Below are 13,982 nucleotides of genomic sequence, written 5' to 3'. Positions count from 1 at the left end.
GATCTGATAACAAGGTTTTCTCTGTGTTATTAGCATGGGGTGGGTGGGAGGTGGCGACAAAGGTTCTGAAATCATTTTCTTTAATGTTTAGGTATTTCTAAGTAAAGATTAATCTATGTCTAAGCCATTTAATTTAAAGAAGCAAATGCTGTTTATACCTGACAAAGCTATTTGTACACATTTAAGATTATATATATATATTTATATTTATATATATATGCACATACACATACATACATACATATACATATCACTTTGACTATTTAGGATGTGGACCAAATAGGGTTTCTAATTCAAAGTGCAGTTTAAGCACAAATGATTATCCAATAATTCCAAGAAAGTGTGAAGAAATTATCCAGTAGAAGTGGACAGAAGGGGATATACATCAGTAGGCAAGAGGTTTGAACACATTTCTAAGAGATGGGAAGAAGATGGAAGCCTATTGAAAGACAAAACCAAATGAGAAAGCAAGGACCCAGAATTCAGAAAGGAGGGAAGGAAGGAAGGAAGGAAGGAAGGAAGGAAGGAAGGAAGGAAGGAGGCTGTTAATGTTGATTGCAGACAGGCTCCAAGTTCAGGGTCAGAGGTAGAGAGGGTGCAAAGGGAGCTGAAAAGAAGGGGTTAATTAAAATTCTACTACACAACACTCCAGGAGGGGGAGGGGGAGGGGGAGGGGGAGGGTTATCAAAACAGAAGAAGGGAGAAAGGTAATAAGAAATAGCAGCATAAAGAACTGTACGAGAAAGTCATGCCCAAAAACCATGGAAACTAAAACGTGACATGATTTTGAGCAATTGAAGAGAGAATTAATAAGAAATAAAAATTAATTAGAACCGGATGCAAGGATCATTTGGCTTTGACTGGTACCAAAATTGAAACATCAAATTTATAATCCTAACACATTAATTGTCTCTATAATGAACAATATTCACTTAGTCGTAATAATGTAAATATCATAAATTAATTTTCAGCTTTTGAATTAACCTACAAACCAAACCTGGGAAACTTAAAAATGTTACATAGCAGAATGTAATTGTTATCAGGAGACACAGGGTGAAAGGGGAAAGGTGAAGTGGAGGCAAGGCTAGGGGCTCTAACAGCCTCCTCTATGGGGAGCAGCAAAGCATAATCATGACTGCACAGATAATAGAGCCATCCCAGTTCTACCACTTAACTGATAACCTTGAACAAGTCAGTTTCATAACTGCTCTGTGCCTCAGTTTCCATATCTGAAAATGAGGATAATAATTCGTATTTCAGAGGTCTGATATGAGGAGAAAATGAATTTATTGTATGTGAAGTATTTAGAACTGTGCCTGGTGTACAGTAAGCACTCAAATGTTTAATATTACCTAACACCATTAATATTTATGAGATGCTGCCTCACTTAGTAAATCTAAAAAAAATAACAATTGTTGTATATTGGGAAGTGGGAGGGGAGGAAGGGAAGGGAGACATAGCTTAAATAGACTAAACACTTTACAGCTTCTCAGAAGTTTGGCTAATAAGTGACATCTAAAGCTGACAGCTGAAGAAATAGCAGTGTTTTGTATTTCAAGTTAGAAACACTTAAACCAGAAATAATTACAAGCATTTATTATTTTTTCTAATTAAATAAATAATTACACAATTATTCTTTTCAAAATAAAGTTATCATACATTTGGCAATTCTATGAATGCCAAAACCCCCAAAGCCAAACAAATCAAGCTGGATCTATTCTTTCACAAGAGAATTCAGTCTGCCAGCTTTAGTTGGAAGTGAAAAGTAATCTCTCAGCCTACAATATTTTCCCAAGTCTTTGCTGCACTTTCCAGGGTGATAGTAATGCCACACCTCTTGGCAGCAAGACTCCAACCTTGGGGAAGTATAATATTAGTGCCGTATGTCACAGTTTCAAACTGCACTAAAATTCTACTGGCCCTCAGCCCAATTTCATATGGCTCATGTGTCTACTTTCCCGGCTACAGCTTGTGGGGGCAACTTGTGTGGAAGGCTAAGACACTCTCTCTAAGAGATGGCTACACTGGTTATCAGTTTTCACACTTGTTGAAGGCAGGTGATCAGTGAAGGGTTATTACCACCTGTAGGAATACAACAGCTCTTTGGACCCTTCTGGTCTCTCAGAGCTGACACCTTTTTCATCTCTTTGCCCAACACTCCTCCATACGATGATAATAATCTGTATTCTTCCTAAGGCACATCTTAGAGGAAGATGTTAGATTAACACCTTCTGGAGGGACTAAAACCCCAATGATATTTAAGCATACATTGAAGGTGGTTATTCTTCATTTTAATGATAAACTTGGTTCACTTTCCCTGTATACAGCTTTGCAATAGATAGTGAAACAATGTCAACAGTTATTGATCACCTACTATTTGTCAGGTTCTGTATTAGGAGTTGACAATCTAGTCTAACAGATAAATCAGACAAAAATGTAATGGAATGTAATAAATTCTTTTTTTTTTTTTTTTTTTTTTTTTGAGAAGGAGTCTCGCTCTTTCACCCAGGCTGGAGTGCAGTGGCGTGATCTCGGCTTACTGCAGGCTCCGCCCCCCGGGGCTCACGCCATTCTCCTGCCTCAGCCTCCCGCGTAGCTGGGACTACAGGTGCCCGCCACCTCGCCTGGCTAATTTTTTGTATTTTTTTAGTAGAGACGGGGTTTCACCGTGTTAGCCAGGATGGTCTCTATCTCCTGACCTCGTGATTCGCCCGCCTCGGCCTCCCAAAGTGCTGGGATTACAGGCGTGAGCCACCGCGCCCAGCCTGAGTGTAATAAATTCTATGATGATGATAAACACAGGGTGTTCTTGGAACATACAGGAGGGAACTAACTCAGCCTGGGAAGAAGAGTAGAGCATCAAGTAAGGCTTGCAAATAAGGAGAAAATAGGCAAGCACAAAAGGAGAGGAAGGTCACTCTAGGTAGAGCGTACAGCACAGATAAAGAGCTGGGAAGGGTTTATATGGAGAAGTCCTACTTTTAGGGAGGTAAAAAAGGGCCAGATAATAAAGGGAGGGCTTCCATGATGTGCTAAGGAGAGTATATTTTTCTGAAGGTCTTTAAAAGGGACATCAAAACACTTCAAGCAGAAAAATAATACAATCATTTTGTTTTAAGAAGATTATTCTGGCTATAAAAAGTGGCTAGCAGAAGGAGGACAGGAAGATCAGTTGAAAGGTAAATCAGACATGTCTTATGGGCCACTTTAAATTCTCTCAGCTCCACCTCTTCCTACTGGAGCCACTGCTGGAAGATGTGCCACCACTTCTCACTCCTGTCCCAGGAATTTCTGAGGCTTTGGAGTATCAATACCTCTGGGCATTCATGCAAGTATAATCTGGAATTGCCAGGGACTTACTGTCATTGGACTGCTCTTGAACAACTGGACTGGAAGCTGAGTGATCAATGCTTCTCCCTTTCACACACCAGATGAAAAGTTCCCACGGGACTCAGCAACAGTGAGTTGTGGTAGTGGCTAACCCGATATAGCAAAACCGTGTTGGCGTTCCTTCCTTCTCTGTTTCTTCACTTCAACTCTTCATGATAAACAACCTCTAAATAAACCTAACACAAGACTTTGTTCCAGATTCTGCCTTTATGGAACCTAGTTTAAGAATGAAGGTTACCAGATAAATCCAGGAGAAAGTCATGCGTGCATGAAATAAGGCATGGTAATGAAAATGGAGACAAGGGAATGGATTATTCATTCACAAGATCTTAAGGATGTGGGATCAACACCTTGGCTATGAGGAATAAGGAAGAAAGATAAGCCTACGCCTAGGAGAATTCTCAGGTATCTGACTCAGGTGGTAGAGTGGATGGGGATACCATTCATAGAAAGCCATACAGAAACAAAATAGCTGGGCATGGCAGCTCACGCCTGTAATCCTAGCACTTTGGGAAGCCGAGGCAGGAGGCATTGCTTGAACCCAGGAGTTCAAGACCAACCTTGGCAACATAGTGAGACCCTGTCTCCATAAAAATAATAATAATAATTTTTTTAAAGGAGAGTGGCATTGAAGAAATGAAGGAACGGTGTTTGTCTCTTGGATTCATAGGAGTTCTTTCTATATCCTAGATACAAGTCTTTTATAGGGTATGTGGGTCTTTGAACACGCAAGTCTGAGGTGCTTTTAAATCAAGGGGATGATGCCCTGTGGCAGTTTTACATACATATATATACATGGTGTAAATGTGTAAGATGCAAAGAAATGAAAAGGAAAGATGGACATTTAGGGAACATCTGCATGGAAGGGGTGGGCAAAAGATTTTGTGAAATACACTGAGTTGTGGCTCAATACGTAGGAGAAAACTGTGGTGACTCAGTGGATTAGACAGGGTTTTCTAGAGAGATGACCAATAGGATGAATGGAGGGAGGGAGGGATGAATACCTAGAGAGAGAGGAGAGAGAGGGAAAGAGAGAGAGCGAGAGAGAGAGAGACTTAGGGGAATTGGCAGTCTGCAAACTGGAAACCCCGGGATTTCCGTAGTGTGGCTCAGTCCAGTCCAAGTCCTGTAGCTTTAGAATCACAGAAACTGATGCTGTAATTCTCAGTCTAAGATCAAAGGTCTGAAACCCAGGAGGTGGTGACGAGGGAGAAGGGGGTACTGGTGTAGGTCTTGCAGTCCAAAGGCTGGAGCGCTGATGACCAAGGGCAGAGGAGTGTGTACCAGCTCTGAGAGAAACAGACTAAATCTTTTCCTCTTTTTGTTCTATTGGGGCTCTTAGCCTACACACACTGAGCGTGGATCTCCTATACTCAGTCCACTGACTCAAATGGCAATGGCCCCTGGAAAAACCCTCTCACACACCTAAAAACACTGCTTTGCCAGTTCTCTAGATATTCCTTAATTCAGTCAAGTTGATACCTAAAATTAACCATCGCACAGAGCGCTCAAAGGAAAAAAGAGGCCGGGAGGGGTGGCTCACGCCTATAATCCCAGCACATTGGGAGGCCAAGGCACGTGGATCACTTGAGCCCAGAAGTTCAAGACCAGCCTGGATGACATGGCAAAACTCTGTCTCTACAAAAAAATACAAAATATATCCAGGTGTGGTGGCCTGCGCCTGTAATTCCTGCTACTGCAGAGGCTGAGGTGGGAGAATCGCTTGAACCCAGGAAGTTGAGGCTGCAGTAAGCAGAGGTCGTGCCACTGCACTTTAGCCTGGGCGAAGAGAGTGAGACTGTTTCAAAAAAAAAAAAGGAGAAACGTGTTTTAAAAAGGTGGGAATAGTTTACAAGACAGAACCAGAGGGTCCAATAGATGAGAACTGAAAGGTATTTATTAGATTTGACAAACAGGAAGTCACTGGTAATTCTGGCAAACTCGTTTTCATGGAGAAGTAGGTACAGAAGCCAAATAGCAGTGGATTACAGAGTAATTGGGGGACCAATAAAGACAGGCAGAAACAACAACAACATAAGATTCTCTGCTCCCCCCACTGGAGATGGGTGGATGGATAGATAGATAGATAGATAGATAGACAGATAGCTAGATAACCTGTTCATCATTTTAAAATTCAGACAATAGAGGAAAGAAGAAAGATTTTTAAAAATCAACCTTGGTGCCATTCATAGATAACAACTGCTACAATTTTGGTCTCTCTCCCTTTAGACTTTCTCTTATTTATATGCATTACTTTCAGCAAAAATGTCACCATATTCTATATACCACTTTATAACCTGTTTTCTTTGTATAACAATAGGTAATGAACATCTTTCCAGGTCTATAAATCTGTATTTACAATATCATTTGTAATGGCTGTGTAGATTCCATGGCATGAATGTATCACTACTTAAATAACCAATTCCCTGTTAAAGGACATAAAGCATTTTTGTATTGACAACTCTGCCATACAACTATACACATTTGTCTATTTGCATAGGATCAGTTTCTAGGAGATTGACTGGATTAAAGGATATGTTTGCTTCGCTGAAAGATTCTAATAAAATGATGCACCAGAATGTTTATAGCCCAAGCATTCTGTAAAAGCATACCCTTGACAACACTGCATCATTCTTTTTGATATCTGCCTATGTGATTTTTAAAATAGCATCTTACTTTTTTGTATTTGCTTGTTTACTCGTAATGTTGAATGTCTTCATATATTTATTGGTAGCTCTTGATGAATTGCCTGCTAATGACTTGTCCATTCATCATATTTATATCTTGATACAACAGCTTTATGTATTAAATATGGCATTTGACTTTCACTGTTAGGGATGTTACCAATATTTTCCAGCTCTTCATTTGCCTTTTGATTTTGTTTGGGGCACTTTAAAGCACTTTTTGTTTTGTTAGTTCTTTCATTATAAAAAATAGATATGTTCAAAAATAACTAAATCTTATTTTTTTCATCCAATTTTAAGCCCTGGGGCTAATCAGTATCAACTGAAATATATTTTTGTATTTTCAAAAATACATGAAAATTCTCTATTTTGTATATTCAGAGATATCTTTTTTCACTTATGGCCTTTGATGCCATGCTTAGAAAAGCTCCCCAAAACTATATAAATATTTGCCTTTGTTTCTTTCTAATATTTTTAGTGTTTACATTAAAAATTCTAATCTTTCTAGAATTTATCCTGGTATTTGATGAGACATATAGATGTAAGTTGTTTTTCCCCAAAGGGTTGGCTAACTGAGCCTCATATATCAATACTATAGTTTTCTCTTTCCAAAATGATTTGAAGTAAAACCTTCGTCATAAATTGAATTTTTGTATATTATTAAGTCTCTTTCTAAACTTTCTATTCTATTCCATTAATTTGTTTGTTTTGGTGCCAGTACCATAATGTTCTAAGTATTGCCACTTTGAGTTTTTAACAATAAGAACACTAATTAACGTTTACAATAAGAATAATAATTAACATTATTACTACATGCCATTGTGCAATATACCATATTAAATGCTTTACATAGATCATCTCTTTTACTTCTCATTGTTTCCAATGATATAAGGGACTATTAGTATGATCTCCAGTTCATTTTTTAAAAATTATAATAATGATAGATAATTCATTAACTACTAGCTAGGTATCAGGCACTGTTCTAAGTGGAATTTTCAGAGTCCACCTATGATGGAGGGACTATTATTAACTCCATTTTATAGACAAAAGTGATATAAAAAGAGGTGAAGTAATTTATCCAAAGCCACCCAGTTAGTTACCAATGGATGAAGCTGGAATTCAGTCCCAGGCAGCCTTATTTCAACACAACCTATGCTATTCTGCTAAAAAATTTCAGATGATAATAAAAGTAAACTTTATTTTTTTTTAATATTTAAAAGTAAATTTTAAAAGACTTAATTACACATTATTTTGCTGGAATTTTCTTGGTTTTTTCCTCACAAATAATTTTATAAGATCCCTTGGTACTGGCTGTGTGCAGTGGCTCATGTCTGTAATCCCAGCACTCTGGGAGGCCGAGAAGGGCGGATCGCTTGAGTCTGGGAGTTCAAGACCACCCTGGGCAACTGGAGTGAGACTCTGTCTCGAATTAAAAAAAAAAGAGAGAGAGTTTTTTGGGGGGTTGGGGGAGCGTTCTATCGCCTAGGCTGGAGTACAGTGGTGCAATCAGCTCACTGCAGCCTCAACCTCCCTGGCTCAGGCAATTCTTCTGCCTCAGCCTCCTGAATAGCTGGGACTACAGGTGCGCCACCACACCCGACTAATCTTTGTATTTTTGTAGAGACAGGGTATCTCCATCTTGCCCAGGCTGATCTTGAACTCGTGAGCTCACAAGATACCCCTACCTCTACCTCCAAAGTCCTGGAATTACAGGTGTGGGCCACGGCACCAAGCCAAGTATTTTCAATATATATGCCCTTTGCCATACGACTTGAAAATCTTTTTATAGTCTTTTAAAATCTTTTGAGTATATAGAATTTTTCATCATATAAAAACAAGTTATTTTTATGAAGTTAAGCACATCTATCTTGACTTTTTTGCTTCTGGGTTTTTCTAACACGTCAAGGTTACAAAATATTTTTGTAAATTTCATTCTATATTTTACACTTTTATATTTTAAAACTGAATTTATTTTTAAAATGATATGAACTATAGATATAATTTTGCTTTTTCCAGATGGATAGCCCATTATGCTAGCATATTTATAAATAAATTACCCTTAGCCATCAAATTAAAATGCACTCTTTCCATTTATTAGTTTCTCATAACATTCTGATCTTTCTTCTGAATATTTTTATATTGTTTACTAATCTAGTTGTCCATTACCATTACAGTACTAAGTGGATTTAATTATCGTAGCTTTGAGGTGTTGATACCTGAGAAAGCAAGTCTTCCCTCATTAATTTAGAAAAGAATTTTGACTGGTCTCAGCTGTTTTCCCCTACAAACTTTAGAATCATTTCAACCTGTTTAAAAAAAAAAAAAGGTGGAGAAGTCAAAAAGTAAGATTCTAGGTGGAAATGCAGTGAATTTATATATTAATTTGGGGAAAATTATTTTAAACATTAGGTATTCCCATCTAGGATAAATAAGTCTCTACAATCATTAAAGATTGATTCTCGACCTTTAACGACGGTTTCCATAGCACATGTACCTTTTTATTAAATTTATCCCAAAGGAGAAGTCATATACTTTAGAACTATTGTAAAAAAAATTTTTTAATTTTTAAATGTGTAAGTTTTTTCTTCAAATGCTAACTGGACATTTCTATGTTGAAGAAAAGGTTTTGATTTTTGTATATTTATTGTGTAACCAGTCGAATATTAATTCTATGAGATTTTTAGAAAGTCTCTGAAATATATAGCCACATTATCTGCAAAGAATAACATTGTTGCTTATTCTTTTTTAAAAAATTATATTAATTATTTAATTTTCTTGTATTATTGGACTTAGCTAAAATTTTAAAAACCAAATAGTTGTGGTGATGGAGGGTATATTTAACGTTTTCTTAATCTAATGCAATAGTGTTAATATTTTATTATGTACTGTGCTATCTGTTTGTTGTTATAAAAAGTCTTTATCAGGCCGGGCGCGGTGGCTCACGCTTGTAATCCCAGCACTTTGGGAGGTCGAGGCTGGCGGATCACGAGGTCAGGAGATCGAGACCACAGTGAAACCCCGTCTCTACTAAAAATACAAAAAATTAGCCGGGCGTGGTGACGGGCGCCTGTAGTCCCAGCTACTCGGAGAGGCTGAGGTAGGAGAATGGCGTGAACCCGCGAGGCGGAGCTTGCAGTGAGCCGAGATTGCGCCACTGCACTCCAGCCTGGGTGACAGAGCGAGACTCCGTCTCAAAAAAAAAAAAAATAAAGTCTTTATCATGTTAGGTGATTATCTTCTATTCTTCTATTGCTATTTTATTTGGATGATATTTTTCCTTTTAAAAAATTCTAGTTTGAGATTTTTCAAAAGTATTTGCGCATGCATTTCCTTGCCCTTCCTCGTATTCCTTCTGTAGAGTGTTGAGGTAGGAGTGAGAGTTCCGCAGCCATTTCAGATGCTGAGAGGGAAATTGTCTGTCAAGAATGGCAAAGCAGCCCTAGCAGCCCTGGACCACCCACCTCTGTAATTTGAGAAAGAAATAGGCCGGGCGCGGTGGCTCACGCCTGTAATCCCAGCACTTTGGAAGGCCGAGGTGGGTGGATCCCGAGATCAGGAGTTCCAGACCAGCCTGGCCAAGATGGTGAAACCCCGTCTCTACTAAAAATACAAAAAAAAATAGAAAAAAGAAAAAATTAGCTTGGCGTGGTGGCGGGCGTCTGTAATCCCAGCTACTTGAGAGGCTGAGGCAACGAATTGCTTGAACCCAGGAGTCAGAGGTTGCAGTGAGCCAAAATGGCGCCACTGCACTCCAGCCTGGGCGACAGAGTGAGACTCCATCTCAAAAAAAGAAGAAAAGAAAGAAACTTTTATTGTATTTTTTAAAAATTCTACTTTGAAATATATAATACATACAGCTTAAAATATAAAGTGCACGTTATGAGAATAACAAAATAAATAGCCACTTAGTACTGTAATGGTAATAGACAACTAGATTAGTAAACAATATAAAATATCCAGAAGAAAGATCAGAATGTTATGAGAAACTGATAAATGGTAAGAGTGAGTTTTAATTTGAGGGCATGTACACGTGTACAGCGTGTACATAGTACACATGTACACATGTACACCCCATCTTGTTTAGGAACTTAAAAATTTCCAGTACCTTAGACACCCGCTCTGTGCTCCTCCCTGACCGCCATTTCTCTGCCTACACGCATTCCCCCAAGATGTTACTATTATTCGGAATAGCATACTCATCTTTAGAGTGTTAGTGCAACCTATCCCTAAATAACTCAATTTTGCTTGTTTAAAATTTTATGTAGATAGAACAATGCTATGGATATTTTTGTGATTTGCTTTTTCACTCAGTATGTTCTTAAAATTATGTTATTGCATGTAGATAACAAGCATTTATTTTCATGGCTATATGTCAATCAATTGTCCTATTGACAGACATTTGGGCTGTTTCAATTTGAGAATATTATAAGCAGTGCAGCTGCGGACATTCTTGTGCACGTTTGCTTGTGCACATGTGTTTCCCTAGGTAAGAATGGATATAAATTTGGTCATGTACAACTTCTCTATATAATAACAAACTGACTTCTGTTCAATAAATCAATTTACTTATCAATATATCAATTTATTTATCCTTGCACCAAATAACATACTGTTTATAAGCCTTAATATTTGGGAAAGCAAATTATTTCACCTGTTCTTCATGAATATGTTAACTACCCTTGGCTTTTTGCTCTATGCTGTGAATTTTAAAATCAGCTAGTTTCATAAACTAAAATTTGTATTGAAGATATGTAATCAATTTGGGAGATTTCCTATCTAAGAATTCTCTATTTACTTAGATCTTATTTAATGTGTTCTAAGAAGGTTTTAATTTTCTCCATAAAAGTCTTGCAGATTTTCCGTTAGAATTATTTCTAGCATTTCATATTTTTCATTGCTATTGTCTATTGAATGGTTGCCTTTTTTTTTTTTTTTTACAGCTTCCGATTTTTTCTGGGGTTTAGAAATAGAATTGATTTTTACTTATTGGCTTGTTTCTAGAAACTTATTAAACTTATGAATGGCGTCACTGGACTTACCAGGATGCTGTAACACCGCAGGAGCACTGCTCAGAAGAGCAGAAGGCCTACTTTTCCACTCTGCCTGCCCAAGGATTGGCCCTGTGTGGCTTGGCTCAGCCCTCAGAGAAGCCTCGCTCTCCATACGCTGACTTTCCCTTCACCACACTCACCCCCAAGAAGCCTCAAAAGCCCAGCAGAGCACACAGCCTCTCCACCTGGATCCCCTGTCCCTTGATACCTTTCTTCCCTGTGGGACCCCAATTTATGGTGGTACTTGATAGGCCTTTGGCAAAGCAAGAGGTTTTATTTTGGGTACAAGATGACTATTTTTGATAACATAGTAGAGATCTTCCATGAAGATAACAAGGCTCAAGGAAGTTAGGTTTGGCCAAGACAAGTCAAAAGCCCAGGAAGATCTAGAATTCTCATCTGCCTTCGAATATGGGACTCTTACGTATGTTACTATTTCTAAGCAGTGCCCCAAGATGCTAATTGTTATAGGGCCTCAAGGGCAAACATCCCCTAAAGAATATCTACCTCATAGTGTTCTTGTGGAGATTGAATTAACCCAGGTAAAGCATTCGGGAAAAAACAAAGCTTGATTGTAACACAGTGTATTAGTCCATTCTAATACAGATATAAATTTCTGTCTGACTTTCCAGTTTCAGGCTTTTTTTTTTTTTTTTTTTTGAGATGGAGTCCCACTCTGTCACCCAGGCTGGAGTGCAGAGGCATGATCTTGCCTCACTGCAACCTCTGCCTCCCGGATTCAAGCGATTATCATGCCTCAGCCTCCCGAGTAGCTGAAATTACAGGCCTGCACCACCATGCCTGTCTAATTTTTGTATTTTTGTATTTTTAGTAGAGATGGGGTTTCACCATGTTGGCCAGGCTGGTCTCGAAATCCTGACCTCAGGTCATCCGCCCGCCTTGGCCTCCCAAAATGCTGAGATTACAGGCATGAGCCACCACACCTGGCCAGTTTCAGGCCTTTAATATAGTAACAACTATGAACATTCTTATACATGGATCCCAGTATTCATATTTCTAAATTTTTCTGGCATGAATATCGAGGATTAGAATTGTTGGGTTTCAAAGTATGCATATCTTAAACTTTATTGATTAATGACGAAGTGTTTTATACATAGTTATACAATTTACACTCCTACCAACAGCGACTTCTTATCTCGTAAAAGAAGAAATTTCTCTTTGCTTTCCATTTGTGCTAAACCACAGTGGTGCATGTGCAATGGAATCTGATTTGCCAGCTTGCATTATGGATTAGATTGAACATTTTAAAATAAGTTTTTTAGCCTTTTGGATTTCCTCACTTCTTTTTGTTGTTATTGTTGTTGTTATTGTTCTCGACAGAGTCGCACTCTGTAGCCCAGGGGCACTATTTCGGCTCATTGCAACCTTCACCTCCTGGGTTCAAGCAGTTCTCCTGCCTCAGCCTCTTGAGTAGTTGGGACTACAGGCACGTGCCACCACATCTGGCTAATTTTTGTATTTTGGGTAGAGATGGGGTTTCACCGTGTTGGCCAGGCTGGTCTTGAACTCCTGGCCTCAAGTGATCCACCTGCCTCAGCCTCCCAAAGTGCTGGGATTACAAGTGTCAGCCACCATGCCCAGCCAGGATTCCCTCACTTATGAAGTACCTGTTTTTCTATAGGAATGTCTGAGTTTTTGTTATTTTTAGTTTTTTATATAGTCTGGATATGAGTCCTTTTGTCAGTTACATGTATTGTGAACGTCTACTCTGTGACTTTGTCTTTTAATGATGTCTTTTCATGACTGGAAGTTCTTAATTTTAATGTAGACATCAATCATTCCTTCTATAATTAACTTTTGGAAAAATGTGTAAGTAATCTTTTCTAACCCCAGACAGATTAAGATACTCTCCTATATTATCTAGTAAAATCTTCATAGTTTTACCTTTCATATTTAAATCTATAATTCTCTTTTAATTCAAATCTGCATAAAATGTGAAGAAGAGATTTTATTTCTTTTTTAAAATAAAGATACCAATTTTTGGCTGGGCGCCAAGACCAAGGGCTGAAGCTGTGAGACTGAAAAAATGCAGACCACTGGGGCACTGTTCATTTCTCCAGCTCAGATCCACTGTCGCACCAGGGGTCTAACCAGGCCTGTGTCTACCTCCTTCTTGAATAACCCAGAGAATTCATCTAAACGGCCTTCCCACAGCAGCTCCCCACTCCAGGTGGCCAGACAGGAGTTCCAGACCAGTGTTTTCTCCTGGGACATTGACACAGCAACCAAGTTTATTGGTGCTGAGGCAGCCACAGTTGATGTGGCTGGTTCAGGGGCTGGTAATGGAATTGTGTTTGGCAGCTTGATCATTGGCTATGCCAGGAACCCGTCTCTCAGGCACTCGTCTCTCAGGCAGTAGCTCTTCTCCTATGCCATTCTGGGCTTTGCCCTGTCTGAGGCCATGGGGGGTTCTTCTGTTTGATGGTTGCCTTCCTCATCCTCTTCACCACGTGAGGCTCGGCCACCTGTCCGTCCCTGCTGCTGCGACTCCATGCCATTCCTGGTGCTGGGGTGTGCTAAGCTTTACCACTAAACACAACATTTCTTATAAAAAAAAAAAAAAAAGATACCAGTTTTTCTCAGCACCATTTATTGAATAGGCTGTTTTTCACGCACTATTTTACAACGATAATGCTGTCGGTTTCGGGGTTTCAAGTATGATCTACTAATTCATTTGTGTTCAATACACCAAGACTTCCAGCACTGCAGTTTTGATTACTACAGCTCTATAATAAACCTTGTATCTGATAAAACAGATCCTCTCACTTCTGTAACCGTATTCACTATTCTTGACCCTTTGTATTTCCGTATAAATTTTAGAAACAATTAATCATGT

At 38.8% G+C, this 13,982-nt stretch overlaps 1 pseudogene; it reads left to right on the top strand.

Annotated features, from left to right (window-relative positions):
• Nucleotides 1-13,172: 13,172 nt before the first annotated feature.
• LOC100582878 lies at nt 13,173-13,600 on the top strand (annotated as a pseudogene).
• The last annotated feature ends 382 nt before the right edge of the window (nt 13,601-13,982 follow it).

Source organism: Nomascus leucogenys, chromosome 11 (assembly GCF_006542625.1).
Source record: "Nomascus leucogenys isolate Asia chromosome 11, Asia_NLE_v1, whole genome shotgun sequence".
Classification (NCBI taxonomy): domain Eukaryota; kingdom Metazoa; phylum Chordata; class Mammalia; order Primates; family Hylobatidae; genus Nomascus; species Nomascus leucogenys.
The sequence above is the reverse complement of the archived record's forward strand: the minus strand, read 5'-3'. Positions and strand labels throughout refer to the sequence as shown.